This window comes from Pleurodeles waltl, chromosome 10 (assembly GCF_031143425.1).
Source record: "Pleurodeles waltl isolate 20211129_DDA chromosome 10, aPleWal1.hap1.20221129, whole genome shotgun sequence".
NCBI classification, from domain to species: domain Eukaryota; kingdom Metazoa; phylum Chordata; class Amphibia; order Caudata; family Salamandridae; genus Pleurodeles; species Pleurodeles waltl.
The window spans coordinates 150,098,944-150,124,200 of record NC_090449.1 but is presented as its reverse complement, the minus strand read 5'-3'; the positions used below and the strand labels follow the sequence as shown (position 1 = coordinate 150,124,200).

General features: G+C 51.6%; 1 long non-coding RNA gene across 1 annotated transcript; it reads right to left on the bottom strand.

Annotated features, from left to right (window-relative positions):
* On the bottom strand, positions 1-24,937 carry LOC138260728 (uncharacterized). The gene is made up of 2 exons (XR_011198944.1): positions 24,823-24,937; positions 1-355 (listed from the first exon to the last, which is right to left on the bottom strand). It is a non-coding gene; the product is annotated as an uncharacterized lncRNA (long non-coding RNA).
* Positions 24,938-25,257: the final 320 nt, after the last annotated feature.

Genomic DNA, 25,257 nt, shown 5'->3' with positions numbered 1-25,257 from the left:
TTATTTTTCTCCTTCTTCACTGTTTATTAACACAAAACACACAGCAGCCAATGAAAAACAATCAAAGTAAAACTACATTTCCAAAACGTTCATAATGACGATATATCTTCTGCGCACATGATGCCCAACTGCCTCCTCTATATAAACCCCTCAGTGCCATGATCGTCCTATTTCTTTGCGGCTTGATTCTTCTCGTGAACATCTTCGGCCACTGGAAGTCTTTTCAAATGTAGAACAACCACCGCAAACGTCAATGGAACAGATCAATCCAACGTTGTTAAAGGACCAACTGGGACCATTTCTGGAGACAAAAGCAGAGCTTTCAAATTCCACTCCCCAGTCTTTTGTTCAGCATCTGAAAAAAGATAGAGATAAAGGCAACATAATACCCAGAACTCTGGATTAACATTTCAGTCCAACAATAATCATTACTGATGGGAGGGAAAACACAAAATCAATACAAATGAATATAACAACCTTCCACAGTAATTCATTCTATTGTATTGAGAGGTGGAAGGGCGGGATAATCCTCCCCTCCGTGTCCTTAATAGAATTGAAATTTCTTGATGCGTTAGCTAGAAATGTTTTATTCTATGTCAGGACGGGAGGCTTCGGATTATGCTTGATCAAAGGTGTTGGAGAACCAAGGAAGCCACATCAATAATCGGTTTGTAGTACAAGGTTTTAAACGTAGAATCAGCAGACCAATCCGCTGCCTTTGAAGGTGTGATCCTAGGTTGAAGGACTTAGACACCATGGCTCCTCTAACGGAGTGTGCATCAAACCTAGACGTGTATATACCTGCCTCTGACAGAATCCACTTCATCCAGCGAACTAGTGTGACAGAAGACACAAGATGAAATGGCTTCTGGAGAGCAATTAGGAGCTGGCCTCCAATGGATTGGTGAAATTCTGTAGTGCGAACTTCGTACTCTTTAATGCATTGAACAATGCACAGTTCAGGCTTTGCTGGGAAGCTAGGATAGGTAATTTGCTTTGAAACGGCCTTGGTGCACCTAGTCAAGGAAAATGTAACTCCATCTGGAGAATAGACCCTACCTGAAAGGTCTAAGGCCTTGACATCAGACACCCTTCTGCAGGAGACCAGGCATGATAAATTAATCAGTTTAGCTGATAACTGTTTCCGAGACAAATCAGAATTAGCCGGCCATCATTGGAGGTATTTGAGGATGATATTAACATCCCACAAAGCAGAATATTTTGGAAGAGGAGGGTTGGATAAGCGTATTCCTCTCATAACCCTACTGATCAAAGGGAGTTCCCCAATAGGTTTACCTTTAGGAAAGGTGTGACATGTGGTGATAACTGATTGATAATTATTGATGGAGCTATGACCAATACGTTGGATGCCATTTCAGCTAGAAAGTTGATGACTGAGGTAACGGGCGCCCCCTGGGGATCCAAACTCCGTGGGTCGCTCCAACCCAACTACTCACGCCAGGCTGAGGCATATAGTTTATGGATAACCTCTGACCAGGATGCGGAGATTAATTTAACAGCTTGGTCCAAAAGGTCTGACACAAACCAGCATGTTCGGAAATGCCCCAAGCCATGAGCTGAAGGATGTCTTGAAGAAGAAGGGGATGTGACTTCCCCATTGGTTCAGTCAGCAGATCCGGAAATGACGGAATCTGGACTTAAGAGTCCCGAGAGACATCTCCAACAGGACGGGGGACCAAGATTGAGCTCTCCATGGGGCGTGACTAGAATCAGCTCCGCTCTTTGTCGAAGGTCTTGAGCTGTGACCCTCGGAATCATCAGGAAAAGCGGGAATACATAATGAATAGGGCACTGCCAATGCTGTAGGAATGCGTCACTGGCCAAAGGATCTGGTCTCCAAGAGACAAACTGGGGTAATTGGGGTGGGACAGACGTGAGGCAAATAGATCTATGTGGCAATGACTCCACCGGTTCTATAGGGCTTGAAAGACACCGAGTGCTGGAGTTTCCACTCGCTGGCATCTTTGAGGAATCTCGAGTTCCAGTCGGCCACCACATTGCATAGACCCAGGAGGTACTCTGCTGTTACAGAAAAAAATGTAGCGTTGAAGGCAATATTGCCAAAAGGTCTTTGCAATCTCTGCTATAACTTGGGATTTTGTTCCTCACAGTTTGTTTGTATAGCAGACTGCTGAGATGCTGTCCATTTTCAGAAGGACACAGCCTTTGGAGTGTGGGGCCAGAGCTTGAACGACGAAGGAACCGGCAGAGTGTTCCAAGCAGTTTATGTGCAAATGAGACTCCTCTACCCGACCATCGCTCCCGGTGAAAACGTTGCCGCATCTGGTGCCTCAGCCCCATCGTCTGGCTCTGATTCCAGCACGATGTCCGGCTGAGTGCCAAAAATGGCTCTGCCGTTCCAGGTGGACATGTGGTCTAGCCACCATTGTAGTTTGGACCTGGTCTCGGGAGTGAGAGAAATGAGATCTGAGTAATTCACACCTCTTTGAAGACACTGTATCTTCAAGCCTTGTAGTTCTCAATAATGAAGAGGATCTGGGGAGATCCAACGGATCGAGGAGGCTGGGAGTTCCACCATCCTGGCCAAAGCTCTGAGAGAGAACTGGGTCTTGTGAAGGATGGATCTGATCTCTTTCTGGACTGCTTTTCATTTTTGAGAGGGGAAGTAACAACTGGGAATGGATGAGTTGATCTGGAATCCCAGGAATCCCATGCAACGGGATGGGCAAAGAGATGACTTCTTTGTATTGATGATGAAGCATAGACTCTGTAAGAGCTGGATGGTTCAGTTCAGGTGACAAAGTAGAGTCTGTGGGTGCTGGGCCATAATCAGGATGTCATCTAGGTAAACAATCAGATGAACGCCTTTGAACCGTAGATTCTCCACTACCGGGTGCATGACCTTGGTAAAGCACCACAGAGCGGAGGAGAGCCCGAGGGGGAGAGCCTTGAAATGAAACCATTGGTCCTTCCATATGAACTGGAGAAATTTCTGATGCAGGTGCCAAATCAGAATTGAAAGGTAGACGTCTTTCAGGTTGAGGCGGACCATCCAGTCACCCTACCGAAGAATATCTCTGAGGAGATGGATCCCCTCCATCTAAACTGACCTTACAGGGCAAGCATATGGGGCTGCAGCAGCACAATACACCACAAAGGGCAAGCGGGATGGCAGTGCAGCATTAAGGACTGTGGAAAGGAATAGGGAGAGGACAGGGCAATTCACATGGACAACAGAGAGCAAAGGGTAAGGAGGCGAGGGCAGCAAGCTTACCATACCGGACTGACGGGAAGGACAGTTTACGCCCAACAGACCATGAAAGGCAGGAGGGAGGGGGTTGTGGCAACACATCGGACCATGCAAGGAAGGAGGGAAAGGGCCGGTACATGGACTCAGACAACAGAGGGTAGGTAGGAGGCGGATGTGGCAGCAAGCTAACTGCTCAGTGCAAACAGGAAGGGCAGTGGCAGAACAACAGCAACACAGGGCTGTAATGAGGGAGCAGGGGCACAAACTTGGACAATGGATGGCAAGGAGAAGGAGACAGGAGAAGCAAGCTTGGGTGGGGACAGCACAATGCCAGGCCCTGCATCCAACCCCCACGCGATGCGAAGGGTATCTTAATGAATGTTAAAAAATCCTAGAAATTCACACACAAAAAAAAAACAAAGGTAACAGGGCCGTTATAGTTAGGAAATAGAATGTTAAAAACTTAGAAATTCACTAAAAAACAAAGGTTACCGGGACGTTATATTTAGGTTCAGATTTTATATGCAGAAAAACATAGAAATGTAGCTGGTAGGGTTATTTCATGTAACTATAACTAATGCCATAAGGTAACTATATCTCACGCCCTCGCCATGCACTGCTTATTAATTACCCCAGATATTACAGCACTCACGGCATCTTCTTTGACATCATTGATAATATCACTGTAACATCTGCAGTAAAATTATTGATGCAAAAACTGTGCATGGCGACGTGCGAGTTATCGTTACCTTGGGGCACTAGTTGGAAAGTTATCTTGTGGATGCCTGAATGTGTTTTGAGGCCATACTAATAGCTGATGTTGCGCTATTTATGTGCCATATAACAATAACACTATACCTAGACATTTCTTTAAACATCTAGTAACAATTAATTGGTTCATATGGGCCCTATAAGGGATGCTTTGGTCCTGCAACTTGCATCGAGTCTCTTTAATTCAAGGGTGGGGCTTGAAAACTTTTTTTTTTTTATATTTCCTATTGTGGAATATTCATTCACACTATGAATCTTTTCTTTCAACCTTCGCCTGCAATTTGATTCATCCTTAATGATAAATCCATACAACTCCCGCCCTCTAAACATTAACTACAGGTAATACTGTAAGCAGGCTGAGCCTAAAATCTTCCAAACCTTGGTGCATGTGTGGCAAGAGATCCCTAAGAATCTCTAGCTACGAGTCCCTCTGGCAGTCAGGGAAGTTATCGAATATTACAGACATGCTGCCGAATGTTGGAAGACATGGGGTGTCTAGATTATTTGCGATCTGGCGGTTTTTTTAAGTACTTTGAGGATTTAAGATCCATTATTCCCGCTCTCTAAACATACTAACAGCTTCACTCGGTGATTACTCTCACCCTTCATTATATGAGACTGACTAGCGATGCCGAGGTCATCCAGTGTTTTCTGTAATTGATTACTTAGGGGAACATTACTCCTTTGTTTCTGTTAATAAAATAAAACTTCGGATAACCTCATCACCTTCCATTAGAAATGGATTAGAAAATTGGATGCAGAAATTCGGCCTAATAAACTGTCCCAGTTTGGCTGCTGAGAAGTTTCCAATAGTTAAGAACAATACTCACTCTATGACAATATCATCCACTGGCTGAGTTACTCCAATAGCAGACATGGCAATCTCAGCATATTATTTTTAACCCTCTAATATGCCTGACTTTAACAATAAAGGGGCTCAGTGACGGTAATACGTGATTACTGGTGATGCTCACCCAGGTGTGCCAGTACAAAGTGAACATGTCAGTCAAAACAGTACCTTTAGGCACTGACCCCACTGTTACCCTGTCCTTGGCACCATTCCTACGCAGGTGCCTGGGGAATGGTCATTTATTGTTCTCTCACACTTGGATGTCTCTCATCCATGACAGAGTGGTATTCCTAATCCTAAAAACGCCGAGATTGAGAGCAGAAATTGGCATTAAAAGTGATAATGACGTTTACAAAAATGGCCCCTCTCAAAATGCCTGCCTATGCATGAGAGGAGGTAGTAGTGATTACCAAAGTACACGTCTGGCTAAAAGGAGGTTATCTGTTAAAGTGATAACTGCTGGTACCAGACATCGAGAGATTGCTAGCACCAGAATTTAGCTTCCATGATCAACAATATCCCCCACTTTTTTCTATTGGGTCGTTTCGTTATTTATCTCCGTATTTCCTGTTTTCATGGTGTATGGTGTAACTAGATGAATTATTTGCGTAAATTACAACATGGCCTCAAATTATAAATACAAATAATTATGTCTGTGTTTTTATTGCACTATGCTAAGTTGGGTTGCTGTGTAAACAAATGATATGCTACTGGTCACAATGTGCTATCAGATTGAAAACGAGCATTGTGTCAAAATGGTACAGGAAAGCTGCTTCAGTGTGCTTTGAAGAACTGTACCCCCCGAGCCATGTAAATGGATCAATTTGAGCAGTTATTACAACACAACGCACACATTTTAATTTAATTGTATTTCATATGCGAAATTAAGATTTCATTCACTGCTGCCCCTTTGCAAGGAGAGGTCGGGTTGGAGCAGGGGTCTGAGAGTCGCTGTGATTCAGGGAGGTTGCAACCGAAAACTTCAGTCCCAGGGAGAAAAGCAGAGTGGAGCACCTGTTCTGCCAATATTTGAAAACAAACAATACTAACGCCAATAGGTCTGGCTTTTAAGGGATGTTGTCTGGTAATGTAAGCATCAAAAGTAAATATCATGGTACTGTATATATATTTGTGTGCAATCAAAAAACAGTAGAATAAAACTGGTGTAGGTTAAGGTCCAGTGTCAGTTGCTCTGTCATGCAAGACCTACAAATCCATGTGGTTAATGAATGCCCCACTTCCATTTGTGCTGCTGCCACAGAAACACCAACATTAATTATCTAGTTATCTAAGACTGTTTAATAGCATTACAATGTCGTGTATGTGTGGCTGTGTCACTGACCGTTCAAGCTCTCGCAGCTTCATAAACAAAATGATCGCAGCTACATGGAGGACAAGCACTTTCTTGTGGAATCACACAACTTCTGCCCAATCAAAACATCTACTCTTAGCTCCCAACTTTAGGGGCAGAGCCAAGCCGTTCTCTGGTGATGCTCACATAATTGTCTGAGGACAGGTGAACTGTGAAGCCAGATTATAAATAACAAGGGGCCTGCCAACGCTTTGGGCGGTTGGTATGGACCAACGGGGACAAATGAACTAACTGGCTGGGGGGAGTAGAAGTAGGGTTTATAGGGGCATTGGGGAGGTACACCAGGGAAGGCTTCCTCTTTCGCACCTTGCCTTGTGCACTAAGTGGGTTTTCCCTGCTACCTTTAGCGCAGTAGGTATGGTGGCTGTCGGGGATGGCAGTTAGTGATGAGTAGATGAGGATAATATCTCTGCATGAGGCCAGGAGGTCCAACCAGAGCCAGCTCTAGGGCTGTGCGACCGGTGCCACCGGGTGCCGACTTCAGATGGGGGCCGCCGTGTTTGCAAGTATATTATGGTTTTAAATGCACCGCTGTTCCTTGCCTTCAGCAATTTTCAGGCAACAGTCAAAATGTCATGATAACTCTGGTGATTAATGGTCTTCCTGGAAAGAGATCAGAGTTTTGTCTAGTGGAAGTTTTGACTCTTCGTAAGGTAGAGGAGAGGGTTAATATGTCTGCTGCAAAGAACGTGTATCAGCAGATCACAAAGGTGGTCATTACAAACCTGTCGGTCGGTGTTAAAGCGGCGGTAAGACCGCCAACAGGCGGCGGTAAAAAAAAATTAATTACGACCGTGGCGGATACTGCCAACAAAGACAGCTACTTTAACACTCCGACCGCTACGGCGGTACAAACAGCGCGGCGGTCCCCGCCAACAGACAGGCGGGAGACAATGTACCGCCCACAGTATCACAACCTACCAATCCGCCACCTTTTCCGGGGCGGATTCACAGCGAACAAAAACACGCCAGAAACAGGACTTCGAAGGGAAAATGCTCACTTCTATACATCCCACGAGGAACCAGGACGCCATAGAACCGGAAGTTCAGATTCTTCCAGCCCTTATTTTCCTGCTCCTCTACCAGGAGCACGAACGCCGGCGGTGAAGACCATGGTGAGTACTGCACCTACGACACGGGAGGGGGGAGGGAAAAAACAGTGACCCACACATGCAACACGCAACACCCCCACCCCCCAACCTCACCCACGACAACACACACACTAATACAGCATGATACTTTACAGTTACTTCCCCAAACCCCCCGGAAGAATGCAAAGACAAAAGGAAATGAGCTGAACAATTGTAATATATCAAAATTCAGTAGTCAAATAATATACATACACTATTTACAAATATATACACCAAGAATATTAGTCCAGGGTATTCCACCCTTAAAGTTCGTGGACCACTGGGCCCACACTGCATGGGTGGGGCCCACACAAGATACCCGAACATGACAGAGAGAACACTGCAGGGGCATCCCATAGAAAAAAAACAGGCACCTCAGGGGGAAGGAAAAGGGGGGGCACCTCAGCCGGTTGAATGCACAACGCCAAATCCACGAGGGGGTCCCATGCCCACTGTTCAATCCTGGGGAGTACAAAGCCACAGTCTCACAAGTCTCTACGGTGGGTGGGTTGCCCACTGTTCATTCCTGGGGAGTGCAAAGCCACAGTCTCACAAGTCTCTACAGTGGGTGGGTTGCCCACTGTTCAACCCTGGTGAGTGCAAAGCCACAGTCTCACAAGTCTCTACAGTGGGTGGGTTGCCCACTGTTCAATCCTGGGGAGTGCAAAGCCACAGTCTCACAAGTCTCTACAGTGGGTGGGTTGCCCACTGTTCAATCCTGGGGAATGCAAAGTCACAGCCTCTCAAGTAGATAACAGTCTCCACTGGTTCTGGAGGGGGCTTGGTGCCCAGAGTGCTTCATCCTGCTCGTGGCGGCCTCAGTAGAGTCAGTGCTTTTGGCGCTCATCCGCCTGCGGTGCTTGTGGCAGCGGTGTCCTTGGCAGTGGTGCTTGTGGCGGCAGTGTCTTTGGCAGCGGTGCTTGTGGCGGCGGTGTCCTTGGCAGCGGTGATTGTGGCGGCGGTGTCCTTGGCAGCGCTTCAGCTGCTGGCGGTCCTGTCTTGGGCAGCGGGGCTGCTGCTGGCAGTCCTGTCTGGGCCAGCGGGGCTGCTGGCTGTCGCCTCCTGGGCAGCGGGGCTAATGCTGGCGGTCGCCTTCTAGGCAGCGAGGCTGATGCTGGCGGTCGCCTCCTGGACAGCGGAGCTGCTGCTGGCGGTCCTGTCTGGGCCAGCGGGCTGCTGCTGGCTGGCTCCTGGGCAGCGGGGCTGATGGCGGTCGCCTCCTGGGCAGCGGGGCTGATGCTGGCGGTCCTGTCTGGGCCAGCGGGGCTGCTGGCGGTCGCCTCCTGGGCAGTGGGGCTGATGCTGGCGGTCGCCTCCTGCGCAGCGGGGATGATGCTGGCGGTCACCTCCTGGGCAGCGGGGCTGCTACTGGCGGTCCTGTCTGGGCCAGCGGGCTGCTGCTGGCTGGCTCCTGGGCAGCGGGGCTGATGGCGGTCTTCTCCACCGTGCTGATCTTCCCAGACTTGCCAGGTTTCTTGTGCCCCTTCCCTACCTTGGAAGGTGTCGCAGCTGACTCCATACTCCCACCTGTACCCCTTGGAGCGGCTTTGCTGGCTGTTGTCTTCCCCCTCTCCCGCCGGGCACTGGCCAACTTTTGATGCTTGACAGGTGGGGGACTGTCCGTGCTGTGGCTCCTTGCCACACTGGCTGCCCTGCTGCCTGGTACACTCCAGAATCCGGTGACTACTGGTACCACTGGTCCCGCCGATGTTGTGGCTGAGGTGCTAGGTTGGGACCTGGAGAGTCGGGCCCTAGGAGACTGACGGGGTGGGGGAGGTGAGGGAAAGTGGTCAAGGGTGGACAGGAAAAGTTTCTTAGGAACACTGGGACGGGTAGCTGGAGGGGGCTTGGGAGTGGAGGAAGAGGTTGTGGTTGTAGGAGGTGTATGTTTGGTGACTTTGGGTGAAGGTGCGTGCGCTGGAGGCTGTCGTGAGGTTGACGGCTGTTGGGTGGGTGTGTGCCTGTGTTTGTGTACCTTGGGGGGTGGTGTCACAGACACACTGGGAGACGACACAGGGGATGTGTGAATGGTAGTGGGGTTGGTGACAGCACGTTAGCGGGGTGTGGTGATTGGTTTGCTGGTGATGGAAGTAGTGGCTGTAGATGTAGTGCTTGCAGGTGTGAGTGGAGACGAGACTGGGAGGGAGGAGGGAGATGAGGAGGAGGGGGACACAGTGGAGGCAATGGATGTTGCTATGTCTGCATGTGTGTGATGCTTGCGTGAGTGCCTGTGGGATGTGTGGTGCTTATGTTTGCCTGAGCTCTCTCTGTGTGTTGAGGTGTGTGCATGCTGGTCTGATGGTGTGCTTGGGGTAGGCTGAGGTACAGGGATTGGATCTTGGTGGAGGAAGTTGGAGGGGGGAGGCTAGAGACAGGGACAATGGCTGCCATCAGTGCTGAGGCCAGAGTCTGAAAAGCTTGCAGAAGGGCTGCCTGACCAGAATGAATGCCCTCCAGAAATGCATTGGTTTGTTGCAACTGTCTCTCTACACCCTGGATGACATTCAAAATGGTAGACTACCCAACAGTGAGGGACCTGAGGAGGTCAATGGCCTCCTCACTGAGGGCAGCAGGGGTGATTGGGGCAGGGCCTGAGGTGACTGGGGCGAAGGAGATGCCCAACCTCCTGGGTGAGCAGGCACGGGGCAAAGGCTGAGGGGCTGCTGGGAGGGCGGTGCTGGAGTGGGGGGTGGCGGCTGTACCTGTAGATGCGGGGGCACAGATGGGGCCGCCACCACAAGGAAGCTCGCATCAGAGGACGAGTCCGTATCACTGGTGTCAGCTCCTGTCCCCGCCGTGGAGCTCCCCTCGCCCTCCGTCCCACTGGTGAAATCAGACTCCGTAGTGTCGCCCTCCAGCGAGGCTGATGCTGGCGGTCGCCTCCTGGGCAGCGGGGCTGCTGCTGGCGGTCCTGTCTGGGCCAGCGGTGCTGCTGGTGGTCGCCTCCTGGGCAGCGGGGCTGATGCTGGCGGTCCTGTCTGGGCCAGCGGGGCTGCTGGCGGTCGCCTCCTGGGCAGCGGGGCTGATGCTGGCGGTCGCCTCTTGGGCCAGCGGGGCTGCTGGCGGTCGCCTCCTGGGCAGCGGGGCTGATGCTGGCGGTCGCCTCCTGGGCAGCGGGGCTGCTACTGGCGGTCCTGTCTGGGCCAGCGGGGCTGCTGCTGGCTGGCTTCTGGGCAGCGGGGCTGATGGCGGTCTTCTCCGCCGTGCTGATCTTTCCAGACTTGCTGGGTTTCTTGTGCCCCTTCCCTACCTTGGAAGGTGTCGCAGCTGACTCCATACTCCCACCTGTACCCCTGGGAGCGGCTTTGCTGGCTGCTGTCTTCCCCCTCTGCCGCCGGGCACTGGCCAACTTTTGATGCTTGACAGGTGGGGGACTGTCCGTGCTGTGGCTCCTTGCCACACTGGCTGCCCTGCTGCCTGGTGCACTCCAGAATCCGGTGACTACTGGCACCACTGGTCCCGCCGATGTTGTGGCTGAGGTGCTAGGTTGGGACCTGGAGAGTCGGGCCCTAGGAGACTGACGGGGTGGGGGAGGTGAGGGAAAGATGTCAAGGGTGGACAGGAAAAGTTTCTTAGGAACACTGGGACGGGTAGCCGGAGGGGGCTTGGGAGTGGAGGAAGAGGTTGGGGTTGTAGGAGGTGTACGTTTGGTGACTTTGGGTGAAGGTGCATGCGCTGGAGGCTGTCGTGAGGTTGATGGCTGTTGGGTGGGTGTGTGCCTGTGTTTCTGTACCTTGGGGGGTGGTGTCACAGACACACTGGGAGAGGACACAGGGGATGTGTGAATGGTAGTGGGGTTGGTGACTGCACGTTAGCGGGGTGTGGTGATGGGTTTGCTGGTGATGGAAGTAGTGGCTGTAGATGTAGTGCATGCAGGTGTGAGTGGAGACAAGACTGGGAGGGAGACGAGGAGGAGGGGGACACAGTGGAGGCAATGGATGTGGCTATGTCTGCATGTGTGTGATGCTTGCGTGAGTGCCTGTGGGATGTGTGGTGCTTATGTTTGCCTGAGCTTCCTTTGTGTGTTGAGGTGTGTGCATGCTGGTCTGATGGTGTGCTTGGGGTAGGCTGAGGTACAGGGATTGGATCTGGGTGGAGGAAGTTGAAGGGGGGAGGCTAGAGACAGGGACAATGGCTGCCATCAGTGCTGAGGCCAGAGTCTGAAAAGCTCGCTGAAGGGCTGCCTGACCAGAATGAATGCCCTCCAGGAATGCATTGGTTTGTTGCAACAGTCTCTGTACACCCTGGATGACATTCAAAATGGTAGACTGCCCAACAGTGAGGGACCTGAGGAGGTCAATGGCCTCCTCACTGAGGGCAGCAGGGGTGACTGGGGCAGGGCCTGAGGTGCCTGGGGCGAAGGAGATGCCCACCCTCCTGGGTGAGCAGGCATGGGGCAAAGGCTGAGGGGCTGCTGGGAGGGCGGAGCTGGAGTGGGGGGTGGCAGCTGTACCTGTAGATGCGGGGGGCACAGATGGGGCCGCCACCACAAGGAAGCTCGCATTAGAGGACGAGTCCGTATCACTGGTGTCAGCTCCTGTCCCCGCCGTGGAGCTCTCCTCGCCCTCCGTCCCACTGGTGAAATCGGACTCCGTAGTGTCGCCCTCCAGGGCCATGTGGGATGCCGCTCCCTCCTGCTCCGGTGCCACTGCTTGCTATTGCACACATGTACAGGGAGACCACAAAAAGGGAGGGAGGAGACAGAAGAAAGACATGTTGAGTGCATGCATTACCGCTACTGTTGGCGGACACGACAGACACAGAAGCCCCCTGCACTACGCCGTGCACTTGGGGTCCACTATTCAATCCCTGTGACATGGCCTACAAGGCTATGGCCGATATCTTCAGACATGGATGTCACAGGAGCCTGACTAGGTGTAGTTGGCACTGTACCCAGGTGGGGTGGGATGCCACAGGGTGTGCCTGAAAAAGGGGACTTAACTAGCACACTCGCCCTGGCCTAGGGAAACCCACAGCCCATCTCCCCCACCCAGACACCTCCACTGCGCGCTGAATCAGCTGAATGAGAGTGTACTCACCCCCTTGTTGCTGCTGTGATGCCCTCAAGCGCCCATCCAACTCCGGGTACGCCACGGCCAGGATCCTGAACATCAGGGGGGTCATGGTGCGACGGGCACCCCTCCCACGTTGGGAAGCCATCCGCAGCTGGGCCTCCGCCGTCTTCTTGCTCCAGCGGCGAATGTCCTCTCATCTTTTCCGGCAGTGGGTGCTCCGTTTGTGATAGACCCCCAGGGTCCGTACCAACGGGGACAAATGAACTAACTGGCTGGGGGGAGTAGAAGTAGGGTTTATAAGGGCATTGGGGAGGTACACCAGGGAAGGCTTCCTCTTTCGCACCTTGCCTTGTGCACTAAGTGGGTTTTCCCTGCTACCTTTAGCGCATTAGGTATGGTGGCTGTCGGGGATGGCAGTTAGTGATGGGCAGATGAGGATAATATCTCTGCATGAGGCCAGGAGGTACAACCAGAGCCAGCTCTAGGGCGGTGCGACCGGTGCCACCGGGTGCTGACTTCGGTTGGGGGCCGCCGTGTTTGCAAGTATATTATGGTTTTAAATGCACCGCTGTTCCTTGCCTTCAGCAATTTTCAGGCAACAGTAAAAATTTAATGATAACTCTGATGATTAATGGGCTTCCTGGAAAGAGATCAGAGTTTTGTCTAGTGGAAGTTTTGACTCTTCGTAAGGTAGAGGAGAGGGTCAATATGTCTGCTGCAAAGAACGTGTATCAGCAGATCACAAAGGTGGTCTTTACAAACCTGGCGGTCGGTGTTAAAGCGGCGGTAAGACCGCCAACAGGCCGGCGGTAAAAAAAATTTAATTACGACTGTGGCGGATACTGCCAACAAAGACAGCCACTTTAACACTCCGACTGCCACGGCGGTACAAACAGCGCGGCGGTCACCGCCAACAGACAGGCGGGAGACAATGTACCGCCCACAGTATCACAACCTACCAATCCGCCACCTTTTCCGGGGCGGATTCACCGCGAACAAAAACACGGCAGAAACTGGACTTCGGAGGGAAAACGCTCACTTCTACACATCCCACGAGGAACCAGGACGCCATGGAACCGGAACTTCAGATTCTTCCAGCCCTTATCTTCCTGCTCCTCTACCAGGAGCACGAACGTCGGCGGTGAAGACCACAGTGAGTACTGCACCTACGACACAGGGGAGGGGGAGGGAAAAAACAGTGACCCACACATGCAACACGCAACACCCCCACCCCCAACCTCACCCACGACAACACACATACTAATACAGCATGATACATTACAGTTACACCCGCAAACCCCCCGGAAGAATGCAAAGACAAAAGGAAATGAGCTGAACAATTGTAATATATCAAAACTCAGTAGTCAAATAATATACATACACTATTTACAAATATATACACCAAGAATATTAGTCCAGGGTATTCCACCCTTAAAGTTCGTGGACCACTGGGCCCACACTGCATGGGCGAGGCCCACACAAGATACCCGAACATGACGGAGAGAACACTGCAGGGGCATCCCATAGAAAAAAAACAGGCACCTCAGGGGGAAGGAAAAGGGGGGGCACCTCTGCCGGTTGAGTGCACGACGCCAAATCCACGAGGGGGCCCCATGCCCGCTGTTCAATCCTGGGGAGTGCAAAGCCACAGTCTCACAAGTCTCTACAGTGGGTGGGTTGCCCACTGTTCAACCCTGGGGTGTGCAAAGCCACAGTCTCACAAGTCTCTACAGTGGGTGGGTTGCCCACTGTTCAACCCTGGTGAGTGCAAAGCCACAGACCCACAAGTCTCTACAGTGGGTGGGTTGCCCACTATTCAATCCTGGGGAGCGCAAAGCCACAGGCTCACAAGTCTCTACAGTGGGTGGGTTGCCCACTGTTCAATCCCGGGGAATGCAAAGTCACAGCCTCTCAAGTGGATAACAGTCTCCACTGGTTCTGGAGGGGGCTTGGTGCCCTGAGTGCTTCATCCTGCCAAGGACAGAGGTAGTGGTTGTGATACTCCACTGGTTCTGGAGGGGGCTTGGTGACCAGAGTGCTTCATCCTGCTCGTGGCGGCCTCAGTAGAGTCAGTGCTTTTGGCGCTCATCCGCCTGCGGTGCTTGTGTCAGCGGTGTCCTTGGCAGTGGTGCTTGTGGCGGCAGTGTCTTTGGCAGCGGTGCTTGTGGTGGCGGTGTCCTTGGCAGCGGTGCTTGTGGCGCGGTGTCCTTGGCAGCGGGATTGTGGCGGCGGTGTCCTTGGCAGCGCTTCAGCTGCTGGCGGTCCTGTCTTGGGCAGCGGGGCTGCTGCTGGCGGCCTTGTCTGGGCCAGCGGGGCTGCTGGCGGTCGCCTCCTGGGCAGCGGGGCTGAAGCTGGCGGTCGCCTCCTGGGCAGCGAAGCTGATGCTGGCGGTCACCTCCTGGGCAGTGGGGCTGCTGCTGGCGGTCCTGTCTTGGCCAGCGGGGCTGCTGGCGGTCGCCTCCTGGGCAGCGGGGATGATGTTGGCGGTCGCCTCCTGGGCAGCGGGGCTGCTACTGGCGGTCCTGTCTGGGCCAGCGGGGCTGCTGGGTTTGCTGGTGATGGAAGTAGTGGCTGTAGATGTAGTGCATGCAGGTGTGAGTGGAGACGAGACTGGGAGGGAGGAGGGAGACGAGGAGGAGGGGGACACAGTGGAGGCAATGGATGTTGCTATGTCTGCATGTGTGTGATGCTTGCGTGTGTGCCTGTGGGATGTGTGGTGCTTATGTTTGCCTGAGCTTCCTTTGTGTGTTGAGGTGTGTGCATGCTGGTCTGATGGTGTGCTTGGGGTAGGCTGAGGTACAGGGATTGGATCTTGGTGGAGGAAGTTGGAGGGGGGAGGCTAGAGACAGGGACAATGGCTGCCATCAGTGCTGAGGCCAGAGTCTGAAAAGCTCGCAGAAGGGCTGCCTGACCAGAATGAATGCCCTCCAGAAATGCATTGGTTTGTTGCAACTGTCTCTCTACACCCTGGATGACATTCAAAATGGTAGACTGCCCAACAGTGAGGGACCTGAGGAGGTCAATGGCCTCCTCACTGAGGGCAGCAGGGGTGATTGGGGCAGGGCCTGAGGTGCCTGGGGCGAAGGAGATGCCCGCCCTCCTGGGTGAGCAGGTCCTCCCATCTTTTCCAGCAGTGGGTGCTCCGTCTGTGATAGACCCCCAGGGTTCGGACGTCCTTGGCGATAGCACGCCAAATATCCTTCTTCTGGTGAGCGCTGACCTACATAAATTGTATAGGGGAAAAAGAGAAGTTATTACCAACTGCACTGTCACAGTCATTGACCCGCATCCCTATCCTTGCCATGTGGCACATGCACTCACCGTCGTTTCATGCACACATCATTCTCCCCCCCCATCTTTCATCCACCCCACTCCACACAGGCATTGCCCATACAGCATGCTCACAGTGTACCTACCTGTTTGTCTGGAGGACCGTGGAGTAGCGTGTACTAGGAGAGGGCCCCATCCACGAGTTTCTCCAACTCCTCCGTGCTGAAGGCAGGGGCCCTTTCCCCAGACACACGAGCCATTGTCTCTTCCAGACTGAGGTCACAGCAGCACTTGCAGTGTAGGTCCTCTCCTGTTGAAGATCAGGTATCAAGTGATTAAACAGAGAGAAAATGGCGGTCACGTCCGTGGCGGTGCGTACCATCACCTCCGGCATACATCGTTATTGGCTCCTGGGACACATAGGGCCTCATTATGACCCTGGCGGGCGGCGGAGGCCGCCCGCCAGGATCCCGCCCTCCAATTTACCGCGCCGCGGTCAAAAGACCGCGGCGGGTATTACAAGTTTTCCCCTGGGCTGGCGGGCGGTTCCAGTAAAACCGCCCGCCAGCCCAGGGGAAAACGACCTTCCCACGAGGATGCCGGCTCGTAATCGAGCCGGCGGAGTGGGAAGGTGCGACGGGTGCAGTGGCACCCGTCTCGTATTTCAGTGTCTGCAAGGCAGACACTGAAATACTTTTCGGGGCCCTCTTACGGGGGCCCCTGCCGTGCCCATGCCATTGGCATGGGCACGGCAGGGGCCCCCAGGGGCCCCGCGACCCCCCCTACCGCCATCCTGTTCATGGCGGCTTTCCCGCCATGAACTGGATGGCGGTAGGGGGGGTCAGAATCCTCATGGCTGCGGAGCGCGCTCCGCAGCCATGGAGGATTCCAAAGAGCAGCGGAAAGTCAGCGGGAGACCGCTGACTTTCCGCTTCTGACCGCGGCTGATCCGCCGCGGTCAGAATGCTCATTGGAGCACCGCCAGCCTGTTGGCGGTGCTCCCGTGGTCGGTGGCCCTGGCGGCCGGTCCAATGTTAACCAATGCAGGATTGCGCCGCGGTCTTCGACCACCTACCGCGACAGTGTACAACGCCAGCGCAGTTACCTCATATCCCCTTGTCCCACTTTACAGGTCAGGCAGCCGCCATTTCATGGGCCCACATGGCATTTTTAACTGCGTCATACATATGTAGGCCTTGCCTCAACACTCATACAGACTAATTTCGAATTGCTAATATTTTACGAGTAAGCTGTGTTTACCTCAGAGTTGGTTGACTCTCTGCTCGCTGTTCTCCTCCATAGGCACCGTCCGCTGGGGCATGTGAGGAGATGGCGGCATCCTCCGGTGTACAGACCGCTGGTGGACCTGTCGACAATGGAGGAGCAACATGTGATCATCACCTACAGGCTTGATCGTGCCACAATCCAGGAACTGTGTGCCCAGTTGGAGCCTGACCTGATGTCAGCTAACCGCCATCCCACAGGAAGCCCCCCTCAAGTGCATGGGCTGTCAGTACTCCATTTCCTAGCAAGTGGGTCTTTTCAAACTACAGTGGCCATAGCATCAGGGATGTCCCAGCCTATGTTTTCCAACGTGTTGTCCAGAGTGTTGTCTGCCCTGCTGAAACACATGCGGAGCTACATAGTTTCCCCTCACGTGGAGGATTTGCCTACAGTGAAAGGTGATTTTTATGCCCTGGGACATATCCCCAACATCATAGGTGCCATTGATGGGACACATGTGGCCTTGGTACCCCCCGCAGGAGTGAACATGTGTACAGAAACCGGAAGAGTTACCATTCCATGAATGTGCAGGTGGTGTGTTTGGCAGACCAGTACATCTCCCATGTTAATGCCAAATTCCCTGGCTCAATGCATGACGCTTACATCCTGCGGAATAGCAGCATCCTTTATGTGATGGGGCAACTCTAGAGGCACTGTGTGTGGCTATTAGGTGAGGACATGGACCCCATACAGTGGGAATAGTTATCTGGGTCTGTGGATGTCCCTATGAGTTCGTGTGTGTCTAACAGTTGCCCCTCGCCATTTGCAGGTGACTCTGGTTACCCCAACCTGTCATGGCTACTGACCCCAGAGAGGAATCCCAGGACAAGGGCAGAGGAACGCTACAATGAGGCCCATGGGCGAACTAGGAGGATTATAGAGCGGACCTTCGGACTCCTGAAGGCCAGGTTCCGGTGCATATGACAGGTGGTTCCCTATTCTACTCACCAAAGAAAGTATGCCAGATCATCGTGGCCTGCTGTATGCTTCACAACTTGGCTTTGCGACAACTGGGGCCTTTTCTGCAAGAGCATGGTCCAGATGGAGGTCTTGTGGCAGCTGTGGACCCTGTGGACAGTGAAGACGAGGAAGCAGAAGAAGTGGACATCGACAACAGGAACATGGTGATCCTGCAATACTTCCAGTGAGACACAGGTAAGAAGACAACACTGCCTGCTACATCTGATTTAAATGTACTACCTCTCTACTGTCTGTCATTTTCACCCAGTGTATGGTCACTGAGTTGTCACTTTCCCTTACGATTTCACAGATGTGGGTCCCACTGTGTGACATCTGCTTTGTTTCCTCATGGACTATAGCTGGGTGACATAGGTATGTTGACATTACATTTGAATGAGCATTTTGCCACTGTAATTTCTAATACACTATTTCGAGATCACAGACAGACTCCTGATTGTTTTGTGCTTAAAGGGTGTTTATTTAAGTGCTCAATATTGGAGGGGGTTGTTAAATGGTGAGGGGTGATGGTGGAGGAATATCCATGGCAGAGTCCAGTCTATTAGTCTCACAGGTGCATTGTCCAAAGGGGCATAGGAAGTGGAGCTGGGACAGTTTATGAATGGATAGGGTGACAAGGTGGGACAAAAGGATGACAATCAGGGTGGTCTCATTTCATGGCGGGGGTCTTGGCATCGTTCTCTGTCTTTGTCCTGGATCTCAGGGACCGTTTGCGAGGTGGTTCTCCCTCTGCAGGGGATGGGGTGCTGGTGTGGTAGTCCTGTGGCGGTGCCTCCTGTCCACTAGCGCCGGCGGAGGTGGTGGGCAGTTCATCGCCCAGGCTAGTGTCAGGGAGCACGTTGCTGTGCCACAGTGTCCCTCCTGGTGTTGACGAGTTCCTTCAGCACCCCTACAATGGTGCCCAGGGTGGAATTGATGGATTTGAGTTCCTCCCTGAAGCTCAAATACTGTTCCTCTTGCAGCCGCTGGGTCTCCTGAAACTTGGCCAGTACTGTCGTCATCGTCTCCTGGGAATGGTGGTAGGCTCCCATGCTGTTGGAGAGGGCCTTATGGAGAGTGGGTTCCCTGGGCCTGTCCTCCCCCTATCGCACAGCAGCCCTCCCAGTTCCCCTGTGTTCCTGGGCCTCTGTCCCCTGAACCGTGTGTCCACTGCCACTGCCCCCAGGTCCCTGGTGTTGTTGGGGTGGTGGGTTAGCCTGGGTTCCCTGTAGTGGTGGACACACTGCTGCTTGACGTGTCCTGGGGACAGAGGTATGCGCCCGCTGGGTGGGTGCTGTGCTGGTGTTTCCAGAGGGGGGAAGGTCTGTAGTGGCATGTGCCAGTGTGAGGGGAACCGACTGTCCCGAGGTCCCAGATGGGCTGGGCTGGTCATCTAGATCCAGTTGGACAGAGCTGCTGTCATCACTGTGGCCCTCCTCTGTGGGTGGAGTGGACATATCTGGACCCTCTTGTCCGGTGACTTTGGGTAGGGGTCCTGCAGGGGTGTAAAAGCATGATTATTGCATCTGTGTGTGCCATGGTGTGCAATGGGTGGATGACCGTGTACCCCAGTGCTTGCATTCCTGTGTACGACCTTGTGTGATAATGGTTTAGGGGGTGTATGGGTATGTGCAGGGGCCATGCTTTGGTGATGGGTGTCCATGCTTTGGTGTTGCATGCAGGGCTTGGGTTTGGGATTTGTGGTTTGTGATATTGGGACATGTGTGAGGAGTTGGAGTGATGGGGGTGAGGGCGAGGGTGGGGTTATGTGATGGCATGCAGGTAGGGTGGGGGATGAAGTAGTTAAGATTTGTCATTTGTGGATGTTATGTGGGTGATGGTGTTGAGTGCCTGTGATGCAAGTTTGTAGATGGTGGTGTCTCTCTCTGGCCTTCTGTCGCAATTGTGGTCGTAGGGGATTGTGGGTGATGTGGGTGTGTGTTTTATATTGTATTGGGTGTGTGGGAGTGGTGTGTGTATGTGTATCAGGTGTGTGTATTTTGAATTGTCCAGTGTGGTAGTGTTTTGTAAGTGTGTGTGTATTTTGAGCGCAGCGGTGTGTACTGCCAATGGAATACCGCGGTTGAAAGACCGCTGCGTGGAATCGTGGGTCGTGATAGTGTGGGCGTATTCCTGTTGACGTGACGGTGTCGGTTTTGTTATCGCCAGTTTATCACTGACCTTTGGTGTGGCGGACTTGTGTGGGTGTCTAGATTTTGGTGGATTCCGGGCTTTGGGACATAATGACCGTTGTGGAATTCCACGACCGCAGCGGTGTGTTGGCGGTCTTCTGCACGGCAGTAAGCGGCTTTTACCGCCAATGTTGTAATGACCCCCATATTCTACAACTTAGGGGGTCATTCTGACCCTGGCGGTCCATGACCGCCATGGCGGTGGGCGGCGGAAGCACCGCCAACAGGCAGGCGGTGCTTCCTGGGCTATTCTGACCGCGGCGGTAAAGCCGCGGTCAGAAAAGGGGAACCGGCGGTTTCCCGCCGGTTTTCCCCTGGCCCAGGGAATCCGCCATGGCGGCGCTGCTTGCAGCACCGCCATGGGGATTCCGACCCCCTTCCCGCCAGCCTGTTTCTGGCGGTGTCCACCGCCAGAACCAGGATGGCGGGAACGGGTGCCGTGGGGCCCCTGGGGGCCCCTGCACTGCCCATGCCACTGGCATGGGCAGTGCAGGGGCCCCCTAACAGGGCCCCACAAATATTTTCACTGTCTGCTTTGCAGGCAGCGAAAATCGCGACGGGTGCCACTGCACCCGTCGCACCCCTGCAACTCCGCCGGCTCCATTCGGAGCCGGCTTCCTCGTTGCAGGGGCTTTCCCGCTGGGCCGGCGGACGGCCTTTTGGCGGTCGCCCGCTGGCCCAGCGAGAAAGTTGGAATGACCGCCGCGGTCTTTTGACCGCGGTGCGGTCATTCGGCGGTAAACGCATGGCAGGCGGCAACCGCCGCCCGCCGCGGTCAGAATGACCGCCTTAATGTTAGATTCAAAACTCAGACTCACTTCAATATTTATGACATCAAAAGAAACATCTGCAACAAATTGTTTGCTGGCGAAATCCCTGTCCTGGCAGGAGCAAGTATCACAACTATGACACAGATATATGCCACAACTTATGTTAGGTTCAGAACTCCGACACACTCTGGTATTCACAAATATTAAATTAAACGCATCAGCAAACCTGCCACAGGAAGAGCCACACCTCTGGTAGAGCTAATTGTCACACTTACCACCTACGAATTCAGGCCACAAGTTAAGTTAGGTTTCAAAATCAAACATGCAAGTTATTGGTACCAATTGGTGATGGATGTCACTAGAGCTTTTACAAGACAACCAGGCGTCAAACCAAGAGGCATTGTGGGTATTGTTGATGATGTGAGATATGATGAAGAGGACAAGCTTTTTACATTTTACTTTTCGATGTTAGGTCTCTTTAGTGAAGTAAACACAGGCAGAGTTTTGCAACAGCACAGAAGCAAACATCGGCTTCTAAAACACGTACCCATGGAAAAGATCTTAATGAACAGTGCCAAAGAACATAATGTTAGACCACTTAGGGGGTTATTACAACTTTGGAGGAGGTGTTAATCCGTCCCAAAAGTGACGGTAAAGTGACGGATATACCACCAGCCGTATTACGAGTTCCATGGGATATAATGGACTCGTAATACGGCTGGTGGTATATCCGTCACTTTACCGTCACTTTTGGGACGGATTAACACCTCCTCCAAAGTTGTAATAACCCCCTTAATGTTCTACGAAATTTGCAGACTACTGTATGAAGTAAAAAAACATCTAAAGTATGCTCTCACCACCCATTTTAAGAGTCTTAAATCTACAGATACACTGAAAATGTTAAAGGCTGGTTAAGGGTGGCAGGGTGCGAAAAGTGGTTAAGGCAGAAAACCTATCAAGACAAGACTTTCACAAGGTAGACAATACCTTAACCTTCTTGCCACCCTGCTGTGTTAACTTAACCTTACCCCCCTCCCTCACCATACACTCTTACCAATGTCAAATATGTTTCACAGACACAATCCAAATTTCCAAGGATAGAAAAAGAGCAGCTACCCTTTTTAGGAATGGATGCCGTTGCACTTGTCCAACCACAACACCGCCCCACCCCGTTGCAGTTAGTGCATATCCAGCTCGGCTCATCTTGGGCTCGAGGGTCCAAGAGGAGCTCGAGCAGAGCCAGGCATCTGGCTTTATCCTATCTCTTTCTCCACAATATATTCTGCCATTTCTTTAGAGTGGTTTTAATAAGAATCTGTCAGTAGCCACCTTAAAAACTTCAATGGGCCTCAACAAAAGCCTTTAGATCCTCTTGAGGTGATTTTTAGTCTATTCAGACCATTGTGTTGAGAGTATTAAAGGGTTTTAAACTACTGGGGCCAATATCTTTGCTCCAACACACGTCTTGGAATCTACCATTGCCTTTATCCTTTTTGCAAAAACACTCCTCTTGATTCTTTGTAGAACGCTTTAGAATGTTCCTATCATACGTGTTTTCTTCTTGGTGGCTATTAATACAGCAAGACGAATTGAGCATAAGGTTTGTGACTCTCTCATCACACCTACCTAAAGATTTTTGATGACAGAATTGTCTAGGTTTTCGGTCAAATTTTCTTCTGTCTGTTAATTCTGCATTTCTTAGGGATCAGGAAAGTATCCTTGCTTGCTTCAGTGCCAGTTCTTATTAGGAATCAGGTCTAGTGAGGGCTTTGAAGATCTGTCTGCATTGAATGGCTGATTTCACACAAACTGACAGTTTATCAATATTAGCACTTAAGAGTGCTGCAAGGCTTCAAAAGCTAACCTAAATAGGTGGCTCAAAACAGTTGTCTCTGTGTCATATTCAGACCCTGGTAGAGATCCTCTGGGGTGGGTGCAGGCTCATTCTACCAGAGGTATGACCACTTTCTGGCTAGAATGGCCAGGCATTTGTATTGTCAATATCTACAAAGCAGCCACGTGAGCTACTCTGCCCACATGTATTTCACATTAATGGCTGAATGTGGCCCAAGGAACTGAATTGTGTTTTGGATCAGAGTCTTACTAAGGCAGCCATGCTGTAATTGTGTTACAGGTGTAAGCTAACATTTCCCTGGGATGTAGTAATAAAAGTTTGTTTCTTTGCATCTATGGTTTACCTTATTTTTGTGTATGGAAGAATCAGATAAATGACGATCACTGGTAAGTAATCAGGGCATTAAACGTATATATTTGTATGCAGAGTACATACTCACCCACAGTCACCCCTGACCCACACTCGCATATCAGTTAAATAAAAGAAGAAAGGCAGGGAGTGTGGCCCCGCTGCAAAAATCAGAAAAGTAAAGTGATAATAAAAGTATTTTATTATCACTTTATTTTTCCACGTTCTTAGGGCAGGGCGGGGCCAGCATCCTCCATGTCAGCAGGTGGAGGAGGAGGGGCGGTGCGCTTCAAAGTGAGCATGTCAGTTTGGCCGGCTACCCGAGGTGCCAATCTGTCATACACATTTAGAACTCTCCACCGGCTGTGTTGCACAGCTTCTCGCTCTCTCCCTGAGCAGCATTTCTGCCTGCTCAGGCCAATCCCAGAGCTTCTCTCATACTGGCAACAGCATGAGAGAAGCGTCAGGATTGGATGGAGAGGGAGTAAGAAGACTAGAGGAACCGAGGCGCTGGAGCTCTGAACACAGATGTTTTTTGATTGCCCCCTACCATGCATAATAGGCAGACCCTGGGATCCCACCTTTAAGTAGAAATCTGTTCCCACCAGTCAAGCTGTGATGTTCTCATATATCATGTTATTATTCAGTACCGAAATGTTTTTCTGGCCATTTCGCAAAACAGGACAGCAGAATAGGTGGGCACTGTGACGGTCCTCCACTTCTTTTATGTCAGGTGAAGGATGGCCTTTGTATGCCGACAGAATGCCAAGTTGCTAGATATCCCTTCAGTAACAGGTACACACAGCTAACTATAATTGGTGTCAATCGGTGCGTTGGCCCATATCCCCAAGTATTACAGTACTGCGATATCAGGGAGAGCATTGACATCATAGATAAAAGACACAGATGCTACGTAGAAGTTTCAGTGCTACAGAACATGACCTTATGTGTAATTATCAAATAGTATCAAACTTCCTAGCAGATCCACCTAGAGCACGTACAATGTTGACACTTTTTAATGCACACATCAGCCAAGTGGTATTTCACTCCTTTGCAGCCATCTGCCTAGGGCTTTCTCGTGGCTTCATTGATGATTCACTTGAATGTCATTTAGGAAAAATAAGTGTGAAATCTGACCGATTCTCAAGGTGTTGATGCGGTCTGCCAAAATAGAATTAAGAAAGTGTATACCTGCCAAAAGTCAGTGATGGCCCAGAGGCAGAAATACCTGACATTGCTCCAGAGCGTGTACACCTCTTAGATACACAGAGAGCTTTAGAAGTTTAAAACGCTCTTAAAACTCAATTTACCTCTTAGCAACCTGTGAAGATACTTGCTAAGTGTTTTAGTTTCCTCTGATGGGTATATTTATTGGTCTGCAGCAGGATTTAAGGCTCAGGCTGTGAGGCTTTCAACCTCCAAGAAGTAGGGGGCAGTTAAACAAAATAACTCTCCCTACCCAAGTGCAAGGCGGGTAGGAGGAAGCAATCATGGAATTCCAGCCTTTGGGCAATGTAATTGGTTGTCGCAGAGAACAGTCCCACACCCCTCCCCGTCCTTGGGCAAGGTGGAACAGTTCAAGTCTGCTGATGCTTCACCAGCAACACTCGGCAAGGCAGGGGTAGAGTTAAAAAAAAACCTGCCACATAAAAAAAAAAACTTCAGATAGTGACCCTCCACACATGCACGCACCTTCAGATGCCAACCCACCCACTACCAGGTAACCCTTCACCCACCATCACATTCCCACACACACAGCATGAAATGGCCACTTACCCATCATCAGATTCCCACGCATCCGCCATCAGATTTCCTTGCACGTGCCCACTTCCTGGGAATCCCCACGTATGGAAACTCCGTTTCTGAGGCCCTGTGCTAATGGCGCCGTGCGGCACAACAGGTCCAGGCAGAGGACCGCAGGACACACGGCAGCATGGCACAGGTGCAGTTACTTGTTCCGGGCACTGGAGGGCAGCCTACACCACACAATAACTCCACTTTAATCGTGGGGTTTCAGTGAATTTGTAAAGTGCTTGAAACTCGCATTTGGGTGCAATAACCAAAGCTAACCATAACTTCATTTTCATCGTTGTTTTTTTTAGTATTTTTTTTTTTTTAAATCATTATTTACCCACAGCTTTCCAGACCACCGCAGCAGCCACCCCCAGTAGTCTCGGTGAAAGGCTGGGCACAGTGAGGGCTGGCTGTAAG